This window comes from Pinus tabuliformis, chromosome 3_1 (genome assembly GCF_031772625.1).
Source record: "Pinus tabuliformis cultivar Carrire ecotype Pingquan chromosome 3_1, CPIR1, whole genome shotgun sequence".
In the NCBI taxonomy this organism is placed as follows: domain Eukaryota; kingdom Viridiplantae; phylum Streptophyta; class Pinopsida; order Pinales; family Pinaceae; genus Pinus; species Pinus tabuliformis.
The window spans coordinates 966,250,485-966,275,954 of record NC_142301.1 but is presented as its reverse complement, the minus strand read 5'-3'; the positions used below and the strand labels follow the sequence as shown (position 1 = coordinate 966,275,954).

Here is a 25,470-nt window from a genome sequence, read left to right as displayed (position 1 = left end):
ATGCAATTATTAAAGCAATGAACAATGTAGTTCTACGAAAAATTAACATGGCATCAGAGCTAGGCTAAATAAAATCCATGGAGATCACCCCAATGATGACACCATTGATGGAAGCAAGAAGAGGATGGTGGAGACCTAAAATAATTCTAGGGTTTGAATAAAACCCTAGGAAACTTGATTATTATGGTTTGATGGATTCTATGAGGTTAGGGTTGGAGATAAAATATTGGTTTATGGAAAAGACATGAGATATAGTATGGCCAATGTAAAGAGGCTCGAGCACTTGTGAAATATTTAAGGAAGCCTTAGATGGGATAATTCCTAGCAATCCTGGTTGGATAATTGAAGGCAACGTTGTTATGTGGACAATGGACATTGATGGCTATTGAAGGTTGGTTCAAGAGGAAGAGGATCACCTCTCATTGAAGATAAGTATTTCTTATGTCCTTAATTTTATTTAGACTTATGGATATGATTATTGTTATTATTGTCTATACTTCCTGCATGTGTATTTGAATATATGGGTGTTTCTAACCTCCTTGATGAGCTGTGATAAGTGGATCCTTCTTGAGGATCATTTGAAATGCAAGAAAGGTGGCTAGAGCTGGAAAAGGTAGAGGTGCTACATGAAATTATAACAAAGTGTTACAACTTTCCTATATCTAATGAGAAGGTGCACAAGTAGTTCAATATTTCAAGGCATGCATGATATATTGTTTCACTATTATGTTTCATCTATTAATCCCTATCGATAATATCTCCTTCTCAAATGGTCCATATGAAGGTGATTTGATGGTGCACTTGGTATTAAACACATTTGAGCTTCTTGAATTCTATGTTGATCTTCGATATACTTGATGTTGGATATTTTGATCCCATAAAGAAAGCTAGCACCTTGACTCTAGATACTCTTGATACTTGATATGCATAAGACATTATGGATTTCAAATAGAAGGTTAGCCCCTTGATTATTATACATGATACTATTATGAAGGGTTGACACTCTCGTTGTTTTGATAAATTTTTATTGAATGACCTAACTTGATCTTGTTGATAATGATAAGCATCATGGTGATAGAAGTGTAATATGACATTATATGATGTTAATATGATGTGCATGTGACATTATTGAACTGCAGCAAAGTCATGGATCTGAAGCTCGCACAAAATTAGGGTTTTTGTTTTGGACACAAGCACAAAACTGGGAGATTTCTTCCTTGGACGCATGCATGTTATGACCAAGGTAGTATACAGGAAGCTAAAGATGCTTGCATGATAACCTGAATGGGGCGTCCAGGGGTTTGACTACAATTGACCATCATCCAAAGTTTTCTAAATCTGTCTAATGTCTGAATCAAGGTGTCTCTGACATATTCTGCCACTATAAATTGATTTATGAAGTTGTTAGGTTGAATTGTTGATCACATAAAAATGAAGTATTGTGCATGAAGTCAGATGTCCACCTGAAGCATGTCAGTACTATAGATATGAAGACAAAAAGATCCGTGAGCATGAAAAGTTTCTATATTTGCCACAATATGAACTTGTGTTTTTAGGTGACTAAGATAAGCATGCAGATATGCCATTATGATTTAACCACTGAAATTTGTGACACATGAGATTTGGCTGACTGATATAGATAAGTAGTGTTTGAAGTTTTGACATGATACTTGAAAATGATTTAGAACTCTAAATTGATATTGAGATATGTTTTTTGACTATAGATCTCTCTGCGATAGGAAATCTGGATTTGACCTAATGTCTAATGATTTCATTTCATGACTGGTGATTTGCCTTGATGAGAATGATATATGAGCATAGTCACTTTTGATGACTTATATTGTGACAGAATGACTTGTATTATGATTATGAGAATGACTTGATTTATATTTCATGATAGATGAAAACTTGTTGGCATAATAATAAATGAGGTCAAGACTTGATATGAGTCCTACCTGTCACCTGGACTAAAGAATTGATACTGTGATATTGATGACTTTGATGAGCTGACTTAGTTGATGGTACAATATTGATTTATGAAAAATTGAGCAAGTTAGTTTGTTAAAGAATTATGTTTGCAGAGAGCATTACATGAACAGAGCTTCCCAATCCAGATATGTCTGCATTGACTGTTATCTAGTGAAGTCAGGATCATGTGTTCCAAGGTATGACTTTGGTTTTGGTTTTGGTTGTTATACATTGATGGTCTAATCCTGATAGGTAATGAGCCTCTGATGATCTAAGTAAGAGGGAGATGGCTTTGATGTTTGAGATGATGAATCATGGCATGATGAATTGATTTCTGAAAAATGGGAAAATATAATCTATATTGTGAAGCTATTGAAGAAGTATTGAAAAGAGGAAATGCAAATCCTTGGACACTTAGATTGTAGAGGTATTTTTGAACTTGAATTGGCAACCAACAATTGATTGAAGCATAGATGATATGTTTTTGAACATCCTTCCATATACATGTGTGATGTGCATAGAACCTGAGTCGATTCATTCACATAGAGTTGCCACCGAGCAACCTTCGAGATACTTGCATGGAACAATATATTTTTTATCTGAGATGTTCTTCCTATGATATATGACTATATGGATGTGTTGATGATATGATCACATATGAGTGTTGCCTTAGTATGAGATCTACCATGATATCTTAATGAGAGGTCCATAGCCCGACCGAGGTTGAGTATGATGTTGCTAGCATGTCTAGCTATGAGGCATAATGAAGGAGCATTTGAAGAGATGTTTGAGAAAGTTTTTGGATACATTGTGATGATATCTGATTGGCATAGAATCCCATATATATAGTTGAGATGCTTTCAATGAACCAGTGCAGCTATTCGAAGACAAACTTAGGCTTATGATTGGCACCTCCATGAGAAGGGGGATGATTATGGTATCCTTTTGTGATTTATATGATTATTTATGTTCTAACATGATATTTGATTTGATGTCCTATATGAATAGGAGACAACTGTTATTGATACATGATTATTACCTTATACAAGTACGATGATATGAGTATGATGAGAGTAGCATAGATCGATGACACTGAGCCATACTCTTCCTCCCTTGTCTGAGCTCCTAGGGTGTGGAATTGAGATAGAGGGATCTTGGGGTTGAGGGAAAACTGGACAATAGGGTATCACCCCTATTTGTTAACCATAGGGTTGGATTAGTAGCTCAATCTGTCTTGATCTTTGAAAAGTATACCTTAGTTGGCATCATATCCCCAAGTTGGGCTTGTTGGGATTATCCCTCTCTGTCTGGCCAATGGGTGAGGAGGCTTGGGGGCATGAGATCCTTAGCTCTGGTAAGTCAGGTATCTCGCTCAAGCTAGGATTATGATGCAGGTGTTCTACCACATGACTATTAAGGGTCATTGCTAGGAATATCAGTAGGCGATAGGATGGGTTGAGTAGTAGCTCCCCTATATTACCTATTACTTGATATGGGTTGAGTTGTAGCTCCCCCATGAGATTTTGGGTTGAGTAGTAGCTCCTCGATATGGTTCTAGGTTGAGATGTGCTCCTTGATGATATTCTCTCCAATGATAATACATGATGACATATTTATGGGTAGTAGCCCGTCGATATATTTCCATATAGTAGCTTGATGACATATTTCCAGGTTGTAGCCCATTAACTGATATTTCGAGTAGTAGCCCATCGACAGACATTCTAGGTAGCAGCCCGCTGTCTCATATTCCAAGTAGTAGCCCACTAACATAGATTCTGGGTAGTTTCCCGCTGGAAAAGATACAAGGTATTATGAATAGAGGGTGGTAGATTAAGCTCCCCTCGATAACAAATTCTTCTTCTTTTAGATTTGAGAATATTTAACATATGAGCAGGGACAATCAAGAGATCAACAAGGGATGGATTGAGATGTACTTTGATGATTATGGATGATGATCATGGCATGATGACTACATGATAGAGATGGTAAGTGATGATATGTGATGATACTTAAGATACCAAGATGGCATATTGCTCGATGGACAGATATTGACACGTGGAATTTTCCATAGTTGAGAGGGAGTGTTAAAATTATGCAATCGCAATCAAATTACACTTTGGAAATCTCATATGATGAAGATAATATTTGAAATAGATTCCTATTTTTGAGAGGACCAAAATCGACCTAAATATCACCTTATTTGGACAAGCAGAAGTTGGTTTTTGAATTTATTTATTTACTCATGTATATTGGATTAGGTCATCCCTATGCACATATACAATTTGACAGTCAGCCTCAACATCAAGTGGACCCTCATGAAAGTCTATAAATAGAAGGGACCTCAAGCTCATTTGGACACAGTCATCAAGAACTTCCTTCTCTCTACTATTTTTTGGTTCTTATATGTCTGATGAAGGAATGCTCGTGCAAAGGATCTGAAACTACAGGGTCGAAGCTCACATGTGCCTAGGGTTTCGGAGTCTTGGATGCACACTCATAACTAAGGATTTTTTCCCCTAGAAGCTCGCATAGTATGGTTAAGGGAGCGTCCGGTAAGTCTCAGACACTCGCACTCAGTGTCTAAGGGAATGTCCGATAAGATAGGGTTTCCATAGTCCAGTTTGGTCCTCGAACGCACACATCCAGCTCTCCAAAGAGTGTCCAAATCAGTCTCAGATGCAGGCACATAGTGTCTCAACATTTGTCCAGGGCAAAAAGATGAAGTATCAATATTCTAAAGTTTCAACTCAGTTACAGTAGCATTCAACAATTTCCTGCAGTCAATGACAGAGCACTACAATCCTCAAGATCATTTTTTTCAAGTATAAGTACGTTCAAGGTCATGTCATGGATGTTATAGTTATTTTGTTGCATAAATGAAGATATGAATCATTGTACTCTCTTTTGTTGAATCATTTCATGAAAATCTAGGATGAAGAAGAATTTGGAAGGGTTTTCTCCGTAGTGGGTTTTTCCCTGGTCTCTGACCAATCCTATTGTCTCTATGTGTGCATGTTTTTCTTCTATAGTTCCTTTATGTTCCACTACATTGATGATGATGATGATGATGATGATATTTTTCTTTCTACATAGTTGCATATGCTGATGAATAATGATGTAAATCTAAATAATGTTATAATGATATGGGGTGAACTTAATGTGTTAATGAATAAATGCAATTATTAAAGAAAAGAACAATGTAGTTCTATGAAAAATTAAAAAGCATGGGGTAAATGTTTTGAGGAAAATATACTATCCTTTGGAAATATAGGTTCCATTTTCCCACCATGATGAACTATGTGAGAAATTGGAGAAACAACAATAGATTTTCAGAGGTCAAGAAGATGCAGAGTTTGGATAAAGTTAAAGGAAAAAAAAATTGGACAACATAACCTGCAAAGCATATCTTGGAATTTTAATAGACATCTCTGGATTTTAACTTAAGTTTCAATTTTTAAAAAGAGAAGGTGTTGACATTATGACATAGGATTGGCGCTATGGCACAAGTGTGGCACAAGTGTTGTCCTTGATGGCAACTCACTCTGGTAACAGATCTCATTTCAGGCTCTCAAAATGAAGGAAAAATATATATACGGAGGTTTATCGTGATCAAGCCGCGTATACACGCGGGTTAGGCGTTCCAAAGTCGCGTATGCGTATACATGCACTTTCACGCAAGGAAAAGAACATACATGTGGGAGAACTTATGTTTGGTCCATGGTATTTAGCCCTTGGTATTTGAACCTATGGTTTTGGACCATAGTATCTCGTCAGATGTGTTGATTCCAAGTATTGGGTCCATGGTATTGGTTTGTTATGGTTTTGGACCGTGGTATTGTGAAAGGCCTAAGACTATAAAAGAGGAAGGAGATCATTAGGCAAGGATCATCTGATGTATTGAATATCTGAAGACGTGCAAGTGATTGGTTTGTGTGGCTGGATCTGAATCAAGGAGGAACCTGAGCATTACAAGATAGATAAGTTCTATTGATGGGTCGAGATCTCAAGGCTTGAATAGTAATATCTTTTTGTGATTTGATCTGTTATAATCGGCGCATAATTAGATCTATAAATCTGATAATCTGAGTATAACTGAAGTTTGTTTAAGTGTAAAGGGTGAATTGTCTTTTATAGATCTATATGCAGGTTCGGCTCTGCAAAGGCACGTATACACGCAGGTTCAGCAAGAGAAGAAAGCGTATACGCTGGTTGACCTTGATTCAGCTGCGTATGTACGCAGGTTTATACATAGTGAAGTAGCGTACGTCTCTTGAAATATGTTTTAGCTACTTCTGTGGATTACTGTAGTGTTCTGGGTTCAGCATTGGTGTCTGGTTACTAGTATTTTTTTTGGTTACAGTATTCTGAGAAGTTATTGGTTGTAGAAAAGAGATTGGTTGATGCAAATATACTTGATGTTTGTTTGATATTCATGGATCCAGTCTGAAAATTGATGAAACGTGGTCCCTGGAAGAAAAGAGAAGGTTGTAGCCTTCTATAGGTCAGCACCTACGTACTAGTATCTCATATAGTACAAGAGTTAAAGGGGGTTGTAGCTCCCTTCCAGGAGAAGCTGGAGAACGAGAGAGGGTTGTAGCTCTCTGTAGGTTGCAGCCTGTGTACTGGTATAAGTATGCACTAGTACAGAATCATTGTAAAAAGAAGTTTCTAATTAAAAGAAGATAGAGACGAATTGCAGCAGGTGGTTTTCACCCACATTGGGTTTCCACATTATATCTTGTGTTCTTGTGTGTGATTGTCTTCTGCTCTGTTTTTATTGCTCCTGGTTACTGTTAATATGACTCTGATGCACAAACTAATGATCAACATCTGTAGAATACATTAAATTATAAGTCTGCATGGTATACGTTGGTTTTCTTATCTGAAGTTGCGTATATACGCAGTTTTCTCTAACTGAAGTAGCGTATATGATCTGGGTGTGAAATAAAAATATTTGACTTAATAATACTGATTCACCCCCCCTCTCAGTATTATTTCCAACAATTGGCATCAGAGCAAGTCCTTCAGAAGAAGCTTGATCGCTTGAAGGAAGATCTATCATCATGAGAAACTACGAGAGAGAAGCCTTGATTAAGCCACCATTTTTTATGGGACCAACTTCGTCTATTGGAAGGTAAGAATTACAGCCTATCTTCAATCTCTTGGTACAGAAGTCTGGGACATCATAGATACAGAGTACACATTTCCATCAACTACTCCTACAGATCCGGCTGGGAAGAAGCAGTATGAAACAAATGCAAAGGCTGTCAATACTATATTAGGGAGTCTATCTCAAACAGAATTCGTCAAGGTTATGCAGCTCAAAACCGCGAAAGAAATATGGGACAAGATCATTCTGAGCTATGAAGGAGATGAATAGGTAAAACGAGCAAAACTTCAAACCCTCAGAATTCAGTATGAAAATCTCAGAATGTACAATGATGAAAGTGTGGCTAACTATTTCCTTCATATAGATGAGATTGTTAATTGTATGAAAAACTTGGGTGAAGAAATAAAAGAGGTTGTTTTGGTTGAAAAGGTTCTAAGATCTTTGTCTTCTAAGTTTGAATCAAAAGTTTCTGCCATAGAAGAAAAGCAGAATCTACAGAGCCTTACCATGTCACAGCTGCACAGAATTCTAACTACTTACGAAATGAGAAAAGGAGGACCATCAGACAGGAGAGAAGCTGCATTCAAGGCTTCAAGCAAAGGAGATTACTATGAGTTAGGACATATGTCAGAAGAAGAGGAAGAATCAAATTTTGTCAAGAACCTCCAACGGGGAACTGGAAGATTCAGAGGTAAGATGCCTTTCAAATGCTTTGCTTGTGGAAGAGTCAGTCATTATGGTGCAAAATGTCCTCATAAAGATAAACTAGACAAAGGTAAGGAACCTGTCAGATGGAATAGAAAGCAGAATAAGAAGAGCTATTACACACATGAAGATAGTGATGGACTGTCAAATAGTGATGAAGATGAACGAGGTAATGATGATAGACTTTTGATGGCTTTTGAAGATGATGATTTCTTGGATGCTATAAATGAAGAAGGTCTCTATGAAGAAATTTCTAGACTTAAATTTTGTTTAGAGGAAAAGAATATGATTATAAATACTCTAACATTCCAAATTGCCGAAAAAGATAAATACAATGAAAAGTTAGAATGTGAAATTGTGGGACTTAGAAAATAAATTGAGAAAACAAAAGCCCTTAATCTCAGATTTGCTAAAGGATCTAAAACTTTAGATGAGATTATCAAAGTGCAGCATTCTCCACTAATCAAGACAGGTCTGGGATATAATGAAGAAGCGTCTCAAGCACAGGAGCCATCCACCTCCAAAAGTTATCTTGATGCAGCAAGGAGGAGTGAACAAATTGATAATCGACAGCAAAGGCACAATGGAGATCACCAGGTAAATCAGGGACAATTTACCTCAAGAATGAACAGAGACTACCAGGTAAATCGAGGGAAATCTACCTTAAGGATGAACAGAAGCTACAACCAACCACAGGTAAAACATTCTCAATTTGCCTCAAGAATGGATGTCAATAGAAACTACAATCATTCGGTTGGTAGATTTGATAATCGCAGGAGTTTCTTCAATGGCCATTGTTTCTCTTGTCATAAATTTGGTCAAAAAGCAGCGCAATGTGTTGCCTATAAGACAATCATGGCTAGAGAAGCTCAAAAACAAAGAAGTATGACTGGGATCATGAAAAGGACCTACAATAACTTTTCTGCTCCTGAAAATGAAATAGAATGTTCTATTTGTAACAACTTCGGTCATGAAGATTCTGAATGCAGGAGCAGGTTTCAGCAGACAACTCAGAAGGAACAAGTCTCAAGTGCCAAAACATGGAGAATGAAAGAACCGCAACCAGAAAGATGTGGGATAGCCTTATATGTAGAAGGACAGGAAAATCAATGGTATATCGACAGTGGATGTTCAAAACATATGACAGGTGATAAACAAAAACTTCAATCATATAGTGCCTTAGAAAAGGCAAAGAAGGTCTCATTTGGAAATGACACCCCTGTGTTCATAAAAGGTAAAGGTTATGTTCAGTTGAAGGAAAAGGTCAAAGCTGGAAATGTTATGTATGTTGATGGCTTAAAACATAATCTATTGAGTGTTAGTCAGATGTGCGATCAAGGAACTGAGGTAATATTTCGATCAAATGGATGTAGTGTTCGTGATCTTGATACAGGAAAAATAATGATTAAAGGCATAAGAACTCCAAATAATTTATACAGATTCAAAGAAGGACAACATCAATGCTATCTAAGCAAGAATGATGAACACTGGCTATGGCACAAAAGATTGGGGCATCTTAGCTTCTCTTAGATAAGGAAAGCATGCAAATATCAGGCGGTTCGTGATCTTCCTGACATCAGAATTCCAGACAATACAATATGCAAATCATGTCAGTTTGGTAAGCAAACCAGAACTAATTTCCCTGAGAAGGAAGGATCAGCTAGCAAGCCACTTGAACTTGTCCATACTGATATATGTGGTCCAACTAGGAAGAAGTCACCTCGAGGTGAAGAGTACTTCATATTGTTTATTGACGACTTTTCAAGGATGTGTTGGTTAGGACTCATGAAGTATAAAGATGAAGCTTTCGAAAAGTTCAAATCATTCAAAGCCTTGGTTGAAAACGAATCAGATCGACAAATCAAATGTCTCAGATCTGATCGAGGAGGAGAATTTACCTCAGATGAATTTTTTGATTTTTGTGAAGAACATGGCATAAGAAGGGAATTTTCTGCTGCAAGGACACCTCAACAAAATGGAGTAGTGGAAAGGATGAACATAATGGTTCAACAAATGGCTCGTGCTATGCTCGATGAATTTGGAACTCCCGCAACCTTCTGGGGTGAAGCTGCATTTGCTGCAGTAACTATTCTTAACAAGACAAATGTCCGGGTAAACGGCACTCAAACTCCTCATGAACTTTGGTATGGTAAGACTCCCACGGTGAAATACTTCAAAATTTTTGGAAGCAAATGTTACATTAAAAGGACTGATGAAAATCTTGGCAAGTTTGAACCTAGAGCAGATGAATGCATTCTCCTTGGTTACTCTCCCCATAGCAAAGCATATAAGTGTTACAATAAAAGACTTGGAAAAATTATTGAAAGTATTGATGTAGTGATTGATGAAGAAGGAAATACCTCTAGGCAGGAAAGATATGAAGTTTTCGAAGATGATGAGGACTATCCCTCAACGTCAAATCAGATTCATGATGAAGAAACCCATGAGGCACTAGAAGAGAAAATAAGAACAGAAGAAAAGACTCCATCTAGATACATTCAAAAGAATCATCTAGAATCTCAAATTTTGGGGCAGAAACAGGCAGGTGTACAAACAAGGAGAACCATTTCAGAAGCTTCAAGCTATCTAGCATTTCTCTCCTCCACCGAACCACAAAATGTAAGAGAAGCATGCAAAGATGAATGCTGGGTCAAGGTAATGAATGAAGAACTTGAGCAGATTGAAAGGAATAACACTTGGGAGTTGGTTTTTAGACCAAAAGATAAGAATGTCATAGAGACAAAGTGGATTTTCAAAAATAAGCTGAATGAAAATGGAGATGTGGTTAGAAACAAGGCAAGACTTGTTTGTAAAGGATATGCGCAACAAGAAGACATAGACTTTGAAGAAACCTTTGCACCAGTGGCTAGACTTGAGGCTATAAGAATGTTCCTTACTCTCTCTAGCTTTCAAAAGTTCAAAGTATTTTAGATGGACGTAAAATCTACCTTTCTGAATGGAGACTTGAATGAAGAAGTGTACATTGAACAACCAGATGGGTTCATCCTTGGAAATGATCCAAATCTTGTATGCAGACTCAAAAAGGCTCTCTATGGTCTTAAACAAGCTCCAAGGGCTTGGTATTTTCGGTTGGATGAGTACCTTCATCAACAAGGTTTTGCAAAAGGATCAACAGATAGCAAACTGTATATAAAGATTGACAATGAAAAGTTGCTAACACTTGTTGTGTATGTTGATGATATCATCTTTGGCAGCAATGAAGAAGACATGAGTCAAATTTTTGCCTTGGTAATGCAAAAGGAGTTTGCAATGTCCATGCTTGGTGAGCTTACATATTTTCTTGGTTTACAAGTCCAACAAAACAAAGACGACATTTTTCTATCACAAACCAAGTATCTCAAGCAGATCTTGAAGAAATATGGGATGGAGGATTCAAAACCAGTATGTACTCCTATGGTTACAGGATGCAGTCTCAGCACAAATGATGAATCAGCAGTTGTACATCAACCTACCTATAGATCCATGGTTGGTAGTCTACTCTATCTAACAGGTACCCGACCAGACATTATGCATGCAGTAGGGATAGTTGGAAGGTTTCAGGAAAATCCAAAGGAAACTAATCTTCAGGCAGTCAAGATAATTTTCAAATACCTTCAAGGGACTCAAAACTATGGTTTATGGTATCCTAGAGATACAGATATGAAACTTCATGCATATACAGATGCAGATTGGGCAAGTAGCATGGATGAAAAGAAAAGCACTAGTGGTGGTGCATTCTTCATGGGTCCTAGATTAGTATCATGGTTCAGCAAGAAACAAAGTTCCATTGCCTTATCTACAGCTGAAGCAGAGTATGTAGTTGTTGCATCTTGCTGCACACAACTCCTTTGGATGATGCAAACATTGCAAGATCTTCAAATCACTTGTACTCCACCTATTTCCATTTTTTGTGATAATACAAGTGCAATCAACATTTCAAAGAATCCTATCATGCATTCAAAGACCAAGCACATACCTATCAAATACCATTTTCTTCGAGAACAAGTGCTTGAACAAAAGGTCAAGTTGGAGTATGTTCCCTCTAAGGAACAAGTTGCTGATATTCTCACCAAACCACTGCCCAGGGAGACATTTGAATACCTCAGACAGAAGCTAGGGGTAGTTGATGCATCATCTTACTGTTGAAACCTGTCTGTTTCAGAGAAATGTGGTTGTACGCGAGTTGCATGAGGAGGATCCGCGTACATACGTCGATTTATGCAGATACAATCGCATATATGGTAGAAATCAGTGGGGATAGACTGTGGTTGAAGAGAATCTGATACGGGTCTGACGAGAGACCATATGGCACAGGTTCAGGGGGAGCAGATAATCTTCTAATAATGCATTGTTGGCAATACATTATAAGCTCTTGGTTCAAGTACACAAGCTGTTTTGGGTTCAAGTGGATCAACTGTAGAAGGGGTGCAGAAGGAGAACATGGTTGTTGATCTAAATAATGATGCTGTTGATATTTGTTATTGGTGACTTTCATAGTCTTGCTCTAAATTTTTCGTCTCTATGTCATGTATGTATTTTAGTGTCAAGGTCATGTAACGACCTATTTTGGTTTCCCCACTATGCCTCGATGAATGATGTAATGTACTTGGTTGTCACATGTAAACTTCCGATGTATCCCCACTTGTTTGGGTGGATGATCCCCACTTGGTTGGGTGATGGATGTTTGTATAGAGTCTTTTGGTGATAGGAAGGTCTTATATGATGTCTAAGTCATGGTTCTTGAAGAACATCGTTTTGCAGATCTTCCCTACATTCAGGGGGAGCATGGTCAGCACAGCAGAGCAGAGATTCCAACATGTACTCAGGGGGAGCATAACCCTTTGCGCTTGATGACAAAGGGGGAGAATGACTTTGAGGTTGCCATCAAGTCCAAAGGAGGAGGTTCTTGGCATTATGACACAGGATTGGCACTATGGCACAGGTGTGGCATAGGTGTTGTCCTTGATGGCAACTCACTCTGGTAACAGATCTCAGTTCAGGCTCTCAGAATGAAGGAAAAATATATATACGCAGGTTCATCGTGATCAAGCCGCGTATACACACGGGTTAGACGTTCCAAAGTCGCGTATGCGTATACACGCACTTTCACACAAGGAAAAGTGCGTACATGTGGGAGAACTTATGTTTGGTCCGTGGTATTTAGTCCTTGGTATTTGAACCTATGGTTTTGGACCATAGTATCTCGTCAGATGTGTTGATTCCAAGTATTGGGTCCATGGTATTGGTTTGTTATGGTTTTGGACCGTGGTATTGTGAAAGGCCTAAGACTATAAAAGAGGAAGGAGATCATTAGGCAAGGATCATCTGATGTATTGAATATCTGAAGATGTGCAAGTGATTGGTTTGTGTGGCTGGATCTGAATCAAGGAGGAACCTGAGCATTACAAGATAGATAAGTTCTATTGATGGGTCGAGATCTCAAGGCTTGAATAGTAATATCTTTTTGTGATTTGATCTGTTATAATCGGCGCATAATTAGATCTATAAATCTGATAATCTAAGTATAACTGAAGTCTGTTTAAGTGTAAAGGGTGAATTGTCTTTTATAGATCTATACGCAGGTTCGGCTCTACAAAGGCGCATATACACGTAGGTTCAGTAAGAGAAGAAAGCATATACGCTGGTTGACCTTGATTCAGCTGCGTATGTACACAGGTTTATACATAGTGAAGTAGCGTACGTCTCTTGAAATATGTTTTAGTTGCTTCTGTGGATTACTATAGTGTTCTGGGTTCAGCATTGGTGTCTAGTTACTAGTATTTTTTTCTGGTTACAGCATTCTGAGAAGTTATTGGTTGTAGAAAGGAGATTGGTTGATGCACATATACTTGATGTTTGTTTGACATTCATGGATCTAGTCTGAAAATTGATGAAACGTGGTCCCTGGAAGAAAAGAGAAGGTTGTAGCCTTCTGTCGCTCAACACTTATGTACTAGTATCTCAGCTAGTACAAGAGCTAAAGGGGGTTGTAGCTCCCTTCTAGGAGAAGCTGGAGAACGAGAGAGAGTTGTAGCTCTCTGCAGGTTACAACCTATGTACTGGTATAAGTTTTCACTAGTACATAATCATTGTAAAAAGAAGTTTCTAATTAAAAGAAGATAGAGACGAATTGCAGCAGGTGGTTTTCACCCACATTGGGTTTCCACCTTATATCTTGTGTTCTTATGTGTGATTGTCTTCTGCTCTGTTTTTACTGTTCCTGGTTACTGTTTATATGACTCTAATGCACAGATTAATGATCAACATCTATAGAATACATTAAATTATAAGTTTGCATGGTATATGCTAGTTTTCTTATCTAAAGTTGCGTATATACGTGGTTTTCTCTAACCGAAGTAGCGTATATGATCTGGGTGTGAAATAAAAATATTTGACTTAATAATACTAATTCACCCCCCCCCCCCCTCTCATTATTATTTCCAACAGAAGGATGAGAAGATTGAGGATTATTTCCAGAGAGTCAATGAACATCTTCAGGAAGCAATAGATAATTCAAAGGGATAGTTGGGGAACATGTGACAAGGCTTGCTTGTTTGAAGGGTATCTGCCATATTTGAAGGAGGAATGTCAACAGTCAAGTAAAGCAGATTCATAATTCCAATGCAATCAATCATCAATCTATCAAATCCATATCTCTAACAGTCCAATAGGCTACTTCCAAGCATCAAGGCAATTATTTTTACATTCACCCATCATGTGGTAAATTATGAAGAATCAATTCCAACATTTCTAAAAATATCCTAGCTTGTCGAGCTTGTTAGATTTAGTTTTAACTGTAGTCTTTTTTTTATTTTGTTTCCATGAATTTTATAACAAATTAGATATTATTTATTAATAGTGCATTCTTAAGATTTGTATTCCTGAAAGCTTGCAATAGCTTCAGGACAATAATTCTCTATATATTGTTTCAAATGCAATGAACAAGGGTTGTCTTTTGATGCCAAAACCCTGACATTTTTGTAAATACATCTACTACAAAATTTTCAATCAAAGGTTTCTGACGCCAGTTAATGATAGAATTTGTTTCTCATGTATGTTTTTTCTAGTGATACATATATTTTTCTTGCATACATTTAAGGTTGTATAGGACATTATGCAAGGCTAGGTTGATTATCAACCTCCTTGACAGCCTACCACAGTGTTATGTTCTTTATTGAGTAGATCAAGGCGACTGTATGTCACTATTGATCCCTCCGAATCAATAAATTGGTGCTTCTGTACCAATTCTTAGATGTATTTTTGTTAGCTATAGAAATTATTCTACACGCTTCTTCTCTTGATTAGATATTAGAAATTCAGGGATGACATTTAATCATTTAATTTCTCCTCCATTCCTCCATCAAATTCTTTCAAGCTATGTTATTCTACCATAGCTGAACGTTGGCAATTTGATAAGGCCTCTGCAAGAGAGGGATTTATTTGTTAACCAAGGATTGGAAACCCGCAGCAACCACCCTATACAACAAATCCTAGATCTGGTCGATGTGCTTCATAGGTTGATTTCCATTGGCAATGAACAACAAAAATCTGCGTAATATTGAAGGATCCCCCTCTAGTTCAATGGTCAGCTAGAACCTAAAGATTGGTTGAGTTGGTTTTGGCGCAATTTTGCAACCAATAACTTCCTTCTAGAAACATTACAACATAATGCAACCATGGTTTCCAGAATTCAATCCTCTTGCTATGAAGTCTCTGGCAACTCCGATTTGGGTAAGGCTTCCCAACTTACCATCCATTTGACATATCCGAACATATTAGAGGACGTGAGAAATTAATAGGTTGCTTCATCAAAATTGATAATGAAAGGCTTTCAAAAGGAATTCTCACTTTTACTCACATATGTGTTGAATTGCATCTCAGTAAAGGGTTTCCAGATAAAATCTTACTCAAGTGGGGGTAAGGTTTCCTTGCAACAGCTGGATTATGAAAATATTTCTTTCTGTTATAGGACTTGTGAACAACCCGAACATCTTCTAAGTGTATTCCCCTTTCCCCCCGGGGCTACGGAAAAAGTGAGCCATGGATGGCAAGATCCAAAGGGAGCCAAAGGATCCAAGAATACTTCAGGGAAAAATCAAGATAACCCTCAGCAACAAATGATATCACCAAATCAACTCCTTCAACCTAGCGCAGCCTTGGAGGGCACCAGCTAATCCTTCAAAGGAAGAGATTCATCCTTCAAATGAAAAGGAAAGAAACTCAACCATAATTGTGGCTTCTACAATGAGTGGGAAAAAACGCACCCACAAGTCAAATCAATCAGATAGTGATAAGGAAATGACCAATATGACAAAACCCTTGGAAATGGAACTGTTCCAATAAATAATGTCAATATTTTATCTACAACCATTGGTAATTCAATAGGATGGATTGGCATCCATAAAAGAAAATTAAAAAAGGAAAAATCCATGTCCAATCCTGGGATATGATCCCAGGAATGTAGTAAATGTAGTTTCGTGTACTGAGCTAATTGGTGATGATGATATGATGTAATCTAAATTTATGATGCAATACAATTTAACATGCAAAAAAAATATATTAATAACAAAAAAAACATTTTTATGGGATAATGTGGTCAATAAATAAAATCTTTCAACGCCCATGTTAAGTAAAGTATGTATATATTATATATAGTTTAAAAAAAAAACTATGTATATATTATATAAAGCAATAAAAAAAGTATTATGGTTAAAACATTTCAAGTAGTCTTATTATTCTACATTTTGGCTCATTTTTTTGTTTTTTAGTCTATTTTGTCTAAAATCTATTAAAGATTTGTTGGCATTGCTAAGGCACCGAATCCATATATATTATAGGGGAGGGATGCCATTACCTGTGCGCCCTCCCCGCCACCTTGCCTGCCGCCACCTGAATCGCATGAAATTAGTATGACAGTTGTCCGTCGTGGAGGTCCACATGTTGGGCACCGTGTCAAGGGGTTAAAACACCATTCTGCGCTGTGTTTAGGGTTGATTCCGTGTCATTTGTGCGATGTGTTATTTGTTGTTTGTTTTTTTGTTCGGGTTTGGTTGTTGGACGAAGCCCTCTGCCAAAGATGGCACAGGACGGCCCTAGAACCTGCGCGCTTCATCCGCTAACCAAGAGCTGATGTTCGCGATTGTTCGAGGTTACGCGTCCATGGTTGGAACAGGGTTTATGGCTTTCTTGTGGTTTTCCGCCTTGATTTGTTGGTCATTTTGGACCGCCAATGATTTAGGGTTTCTTTGGTGGTGGTTTAATTTGCGGTTTTTGTTTTTTGGGGAGGAGCCAGTTGCAGTTTTAGCAAGTTCGAGGTCGAAGGTTTTTTTAAAAGGTAATTGCAGGTTTTTCTGTTTTTTGTTGGTTTTTTTAATTTTTTTGTTGTCTAATGGCTAATTTCCAACTCGTTGCAGGTGTGGCGAGCTCCGGAGAAGGTCTGGCGAAGGTGTGGCGACCATCCATGGCTTCTATCCGGTAGGATTTTAATCCTACCAGCTATTTGTATGTGTTTTTCAACACAAAACACCTTATTAGAATTTTTGTTAACTTTGCATGGTAGGTTTTGAGGGTTTAGGGTTTCGCAGGTTAGGGGTTTAGGGCTTTGTAAGTTAGGGGTTTAGGGTTTAGTGTATTTAACTTATTTTGTTCTTTCTTTGGTCTCTGAATTTAGATTTAAATGCATACTTAGCTATTTAGGGTTTTGTTCTTTCTTTGGTCTCTAAATTCAGGTTGTAGTAGCACTGTTTGCATGTTTACCTACATAGTGGCTTACAATGTTTCACTATGGCTACTGCCGTGAGAGTATTCAGGGAGAGGCAGAACCCATAGTGAGGTTCGAGATTTTCTGTGCTGAGCCATGGAAAAGAAAAAGAGGCAGCTGCAGTTTCCTCTTTTTCAGAGAGCAGTACCCTTATATTTGTTGTTGCAAATGCTTGTTAAGATGACATGGCTTCTTCTTCTGCTATTGATAAAGCTAATAGCAATACCAACGCTCTACCAACAGTGGAAACCCTAGAAATTGATGTCATCCCTCATGACCACCAAAACCCTCCATCGCTTCCTCATGCCTCCACTTCCTTCTCAAGCCTCTGAAATGAGTGCCATATATTGTAGTGGAGGGTTGAATTATCTATTAGATCACTGGTTAGGGCCTTTTTGTATTTTACTTCAGATCAGTCATAGTTCAGTCCTTATGAAATTCCAGAGATTCCAGTAACCAAAGGAGATGCACAAATACATCTACTTAACCTTTGCTTGAGGTCATTGTTTAGTGATTATTGTGAGGGATTATTCGTTGCTGACTTGTGAACATGAGCTGCAGAGTATAAGGCCACAAAGTAGCTTGACAACAAGGCTGCAGGATATGTTGAGAAGTCTGCACATATAAGTTTGTCTTCCAACGATTTCCTTGGCAAATAAATAGCCCAAAGGAAAGTGAATAAATTTAGAGGGTTTATATCAACGAAGACATACCACTGTAATGTGATTTAAGTTCAGTGTCCATCCCTCGCTTTCTGCTTCAGTTTTTTTTCCCTAGTTCATGCCACAATTCCTTATTTTGAAGACCAAAATTATACTTAACCCAAATCAGAAATTTCATCAAATGAGTGTGTCGAGTAGAGAACTTCAATGAGTTTGATTAGGATCTGTGTAAACACTTATGACATCGATCTTCAAATATTTAAACCCATATGAATCTAATAAAAAATGTAAGCCTTAAACCCATACATTTCACAAGGAGAAGTTCCACGTTGCTTCAGGCTTCCAGATCCGAATGAGGGACCTTCATATAATTAGAGCTTTAAAAATTCATGAAGTCTAAATTAGGACAAGACCTAATAGGGTAGTAGAGAATATAACTCCAACAAAGCACCAAAAGGATACCTAAGATCCTTAGAGAAAACAATGACCTGCAAAACTGGAGCCCAACGATACCCAAATTGAAAATATAAAACCATAAACTCCTTGACAAAAGATAAATACAGAATATGTTTCTTCAGTAGTATGCATCTCACTGTCTTTGTGTAGCTTCGGGTTAGGGATTGAAGATTTATGCACAAATATGTCTAAACTTATCACTGAACAACAACGAATTTAGATCTCTGGCCCTCTAGTCAAATCTCAGTCCTTTGCTACTACTGCACAACGCATAAACCTCTGACTTTTGTATGTATTTGACCTTCCTTAGAAAGTTCAAGACTATGCTGGATGAAACCTCCTTAGATAGATCAATACTCACAAGATGCTTCTAGCGACTTCGACCTTCCTTAGGATATCAATTCTATGTTGGTCGCAGACATAAGATTAGAGATAGATCCAACAAAAACTTGATTGATGCATAAGAGGACTAGAAATTCCTCCTTGCCTATTAAATTTATGCTATTTCTCTCCCCGCAATTCCTATGTCTAGGCCTCTTTGTCCAGTTAAATTTTTGCAAAAAGAGAAAAAAGTTGTTCCTCATGTGTAGACCTGCAAGTCCAATTTATAAATTTATATAGGCAATGTCTTCGACAGAAATCCGCCTAAACGACGTTTGCCAATGGATATAAACAAGGAAAAATAAGTGAGGGTGTTTATCACTAAAAGGAAAAGAGATGTGTGTAAAGGGTGTAGAATGAAAACAAAAGCCTTTTCTATAAGATGCCTTCCCTTTGCAGAAGCAGTGCATTTTATCAAAAATAAAATGTACAATAAGACAAGTGACACAGAGGAACAAATGGATTCTAGTCAAATCGAACAAGATAGTAGAGAATATGGTAGAATTCCAAAACTTTTCATTATGCCAGCAACATTTATACCTTGCAAGGAAGACATACAGAAAGCTTATCGTATAGAGATGGCAGAGAAAAACAAATGGAATGTTATCTCACCTTTAAGTTTCTAACTATCTTCTATCCTGAGGTAGTGAAAGATCCATTTCTTGACATCTGCTTATTTGTGGAAGATTTCAATATAGATTTGCTAATAAAAAGAGCACTGGTCACCAAAGACGCAGAGCGTTTGTCACTAAAGACATAAACATTATTGCAAGGGTATATGAAAATTCGTTGCCAAGACACCGGGGGAATAAGATTCAAAATAACAAAGGCTAGTCAAATTGAAAAGTTGTTTTATACAATGTACATAAGATATACCTTAGTTCTCATGACTGATTCATTTAATTTCATTAATTTGGTAATTGCATGAAGGACATTCAAACGATCATAGGTTTAGTGAATTTAACGATACATTGCATATCCTAAAAGTATGCATAATTCCTTGAGAATTCTTAAACTCTATTCTTTATGTCCCTAAGAATCTTGTAAGATTTCTACATTATAATAGACTATATATGTTCCTTCTAAAATGGATTTTGGCTACAATGTTTCACACATTATGAAATAAAATAACCTAGGTTGTAAGCCAAAATGTTTCTTTGACAAGAAAAAGATACAATCCATCCAAAATCCACATCATAATGTGGTTAGAACCAAAAACATATGACACCCCTATTCTAATGGCCCTGAGAATCTTGAGTGCCAAAACTCCCCGAGTTACCTTCTTGAGCCAGGTAGGTTGGCCTACCAGCCAAGGGTTGACTAGGAAATGGTTGATTGCTGCCATATGATTGATTCCAATTTGCAGCTTCCAACCATGGAGGTATTGAGTACCCATACCTCACATTTGCACTACTGACCCCTGCATTAAGTGGAGGTGTGTAATGAGCATACATAGAATTGACACCAAATCTGGTAGGAACAAGGAAAGTGGGTAAACCCTCAATTTGATAGTGAGGCACTTGAATGTTTATGAGATCTTGGAATAATGGTGTATTATCTGCAATGGAGTCCAATGAGTTTGAAATAATCTTGGTTTCATCAGCTATTCTTGTATCATTGATCATCCCTTATTCCTTTTCAAGCATTTGTTGTGCCTTAGGTTTTTCCTTTTCCTGTCTTGCCATTTTTTTTGTTGGTCCTTAACTTGCCTTGCTTTATCTCTTTCAATCCTTTTATCTGCTCGACGTTGCGCTGCAACAATCCTTGCTGCCTTCTTCTCTTTGACTAGATCCTTCTTTTTCTGTTTTAATTCTTGCATTTCAAATTTCTTTTTTTCAAACTCAACTAACAGGTTTATATAGTCCTCTGAAGTGAGTAATTGTGAGCTTCGGCCCAGACGAAGACTACCCGATGCACCTTGCTTTTTTTTCATTGATACTCTCTCTACTGGTAGCTTTAGGAACCGGCCAAGTGTCTTCTCCACCTCTCCCACCTGCATGTCATTGCTTGGTACTTCCCTTTAAGTATCTGATGGCACTGATTGAACTATATCATTATCTTCATTTGATGCCTCATTATGTCCTTCATCTTCTTCCATTGATCTATTGTCCACAAAAAAATGAACAATTTCACTGTTCAATTCTTTTGGTTGTGAGGGCATGTTCATGCTTTCTTAATTGGTTGCTGAGACACTATGTGCATTCATATTGATCATTGCTTCTACTAGCCATGAAGGTGGGGTTACTTGGCTTAACAATGTCAATTGGTCATTGTCAACTGCATGTTCAACAATGTCATTAACAATACCAGCAATAGGAGTTTCATGTTCTTGAGTTGGTGGAACGATCTCCATGTTACTACGAATTTGTTCATGGTTATATTGTGTTTGTTTCATCATATTTAGCATATAAGTGTCCTTAAGATAGGGAAATCATATTACCAGTTGCAACAACATCATCTTGGTCATCTACTTCTTGCACTTCGACACTTGTTTGGGCATTCCCTTCTTCCTGACCATCCACATGAAACGCTTGGCTACAACCAATATAATGCATAAGAGCATCATAGTTGAGTGGCTAGATTCCTATCCTCCTAAAGCCAGCCTTGATATTTGATGGTGTCAAATCCATTTTAAAATCTTTACTTGCAAGCTCTGCTAGCTTGAACCTTTTCACCTCAACCCCTGGATTCTTTGCCATCCATGTAGCGCGCTCCGACCTGAAATAGTTCTTGAAAGGGCCAAACACACTAACATCAAGGGGTTGCAGTCTATGAGTGGTATGAGTGGGCAATGTCAATAGGTCGATGCCTAAATTGTTTGCTTCCTCAATTTTTTGTATAGCCATGTGGCTCCCATGGCCATCTAATATCAATAGGTGTCTGTTATTAGGCAAGATGCCACCTAGTACCGATGCAGCAAAGTGAAAAAGCCAACTTAGAAACAATTCTTTAGTCATCCATGCATGGGAATGTGTATCCATGCATGCACTTGGTTCACAGTTCTGTATATAGTTTTTCAGTTGATTTTTACCTTTGAATAGATAAAATCCTGGGATTGAAGTACCAATTGCATTAACACAACATAAAATAGTTATCCACTCCCTACTCTTAGGAAAAATCTTTGGCACATTTTGGCTCCCTCTCTTGGCAGTTGCCCACATGCCACAATTCCTCCCTGCCTGTAAAATTATTTCATCACAGTTCCATATATGGCCTGCTCCATAATAATGTTTATCGTAAGCACTAGAAAGTGTGTCATAGAACTTTTGCACAATTGCAGGGCGCAAATTTAAAGCTCTGTCTCTGTCAAGGCCCTCAACAGTACGCAATACAAGTTCTGGATGCCTTTTTTTAAACCCAAACCACCATGATTTACCAGGAAACCCATGTTTGAATGGGTTTGGCCTCCCTTGACAGATTTGAGCAACTGTTGATTTGAGTTGTATCAACTCTAGCCCATGTCCCAATTGGGCCATCTCTTTACACCACTCAACCACCTCGACCTCCTCCTCCTCAGTCATAACTGTAAGAGGCCCTTTATGTTTTGTATGAGTCAATCCATTTATCCAATAATGTATTGATGAGGGAGGAATACCATGTTTTTTTGCAGATCCCCGAACTGAGTATCCATTAAACTCTATGTCGTCAATTGCAACTAACATTTGTTCTTTTGTCCATCCTCTTATAACACTGATCTTTTTAGTTGAACTTGCCCCTTGGACTGTTGTTGATGGTGGTTCTGTGGCTGATGGTGTGTTAACATCAGCTGCCGTCACATGGTCATCCTCAACAATGTTCCCTGGTGAATTGTTGGAATTGACATCAGCTATCTTGTCCTCATCAGACGATATGCATCGCAGTTACGCAACCCTTGTCACTCTCCTGCCACTTTTCCTTGTACGAGTAGTATAACTTCTTTTTGCCATAGATGCAACAACCTGTAAAATTATTGCATGCATTTAGACATTAGAATATTTGTAAATTATGCTTTCATATAAGGCAAAAATACTTCTGCTTTATTACAGGAAATTATCCACATGTATGTTAGTATCCTTGAAAAATCAAATATACAGAATCATTTTGTTGTATGTCTTCAAAATTATCAATGATTGTTTTTTTGATAACTTGTCTTTACACTTGAAATACCATGACTATATTGATTGGTTTTGTTATGAATTTCCCAACAAAGCTCTTGTTCGATTTGACTACTTAAAATATTGTTTTGTTGTTTGTTGTTTGTTGTTTTTTTGTTGTTTTGATGTTTTGTTGTTTTGTTATTTTCTGTAAGTGATTGGCTGACATTGGAATATGTATTATTACAGAAGTCGAAGATTACATATAGAGTTCATGCCTCAGCATCCCTTTCTCCAAACCTGTCCTTGGACCACATCCCTACGTTTCCACTGCAGTGATGTAACTAGATGGAAATGGAAGAAAACTTAGATTTTTAGTAACAGCCAAATAGGCAACCAAAAGCCAAATTATCTTGAGTTTCTAGCTTAGTCGATTTTGATTATTACATTTTGAGTCTCTCCATTGACCTTTGTACACCTATTTACATAATGTTTTAGCTAAGGCAAAAGCAAGAGAAATGTGCACATATATTTTGTTTCACTCTGTCTCGTATCATTTGCTAGTGATATTGCACATGCTAGCATCATTAGAACCATGGCTATGGCCAAGGAAGAAGTTCCTTCACATTCAGTTACTCTATTGATCACAACTTGTGATGTTTTGGTTATCAGTAGTTATGTGCATAAAAAGCCTTGAATCCATGCTTTCATCATGTAGAGAAAGAAATGCTCGATAATGGGGTAACTGAAATAAAGGAAAAGTTGGATCATGTTTCCAAGAAATCTTCTCAATTATAATATTTCATAGATTTGACTTCCAAAAAATCGAATTGCATTACTTCGTAGTCTCTCATTGCAAATTACAACTTTCTTTTGCCTCAGAAGATGGGCAGAAAGCTAGGAATAAGCAGGACAAAAAGCCAAGGAAAAGAGGAAGGCCTGTGACCAAAAAGCGAAAATATCCAAAGCTAGACAAACTTGATCCATGTAGCACAAAAACAAAACGATAGTCAGCACCCATAATTTGCATGACACACACAACATTGGTTTCCAGGTGATAGATCAAGATTAAAGTAAAATCTTGTCCTAGGTCATTTGGAGGATAGGCAACCAAAAGCCAAATTATCTTGAGTTTCTAGCTTAGTCGATTTTGATTATTACATTCTGAGTCTCTCCATTGACCTTTGTTCACCTATTTACACAGTGTTTTAGCTAAGGCATAAGCAAGTGAAATGTGCACATATATTTTGTTTCAAATATCATTTTCCATTTTTTTGTTGTTTGACATTGCCAAAAATGTCTCAGTATGCCAACTTCTCCATTGTAGTGCATGGCCACCATTCCATGCATAGTAATTAGTTTGGAAACTCAAACAAAATATGGTCATATGCTCCAAAAGAGTGTTATGCCTGTCATAATCACAGTAAGGCTGGGCAGCTTGAAAGCCATGAGAGATCTCGGTGATGCTTTCATTCAGAATTTCGTTCATTCCCATTACAATAGACTTTCACGTAAATCAAGATTCCCGTTTTGGACAAAGAAAAATTAACTGAAGACGCGTGAGAAAAGATCTTAGGTTTTTAAAACATTTATCTCATTGAATGGAGAAATTAGAGTTTGAAATAAGAAACTCTACAAAAACTCTATAAAAAGCAGTTGTGTGGTTATATGGTTTCCAATTTTTATTATCAGTCATAAAAAGTTTTAAAAAATTGAACTGAAAAAATTAAGTATGTTGAAGGCATTCATTTTTATTTTATTTTAAGGAATGGTTTTAACTTTTCTAAATAGCTATATTTAGAACCTACTTTTTATTCAATGGCTGTTTGTGAAACCATCCATCTATCCTTTTAGCAGTTATGGCCAGACATATCATGTAACCATCAAAACAAGAGAAGTAAACGAGTATAGAGAGGAAAAGATAAATTCTCCATGGAGAAATTGACGTATTACAAAGTCTTTAATGTTGTTTTATGAAATCTAAGTACTCTATTTTCCTTACTCGGTTCCCCTTAACAGTGTTTTCGTTACTGTCTGATCCTCCTGGTTATATGGGTGAATTGTGAAATAGAACTGTAGGCTGTGTGTTTATTTTCATGAAAGTGAAACTGAATCTGTAAGAAGGTGAATTATGAAATAGAACTGTAGGCTGTGTGTTGATTTTCATGAAAGTGAAACTGAATCTGTAAGAACTGAAAATGTAAGAACTCTGATAAATGAAAACAATGAAAACAGAACTGTAAGAAGAATGTGTTGTAATTGATATAACTAACCTGGATATATTGGCAACTGTTTTGTGATATTGTCTTCAAGTTTGCTGAATAGTTTGAAAGCATAAGATGCAACTTCAACAAT

General features: G+C 37.3%; 1 pseudogene; it reads left to right on the top strand.

Moving 5' to 3' along the window:
• The first annotated feature begins 17,171 nt into the window (after positions 1-17,171).
• On the top strand, positions 17,172-19,876 carry LOC149191025 (uncharacterized; annotated as a pseudogene).
• The last annotated feature ends 5,594 nt before the right edge of the window (positions 19,877-25,470 follow it).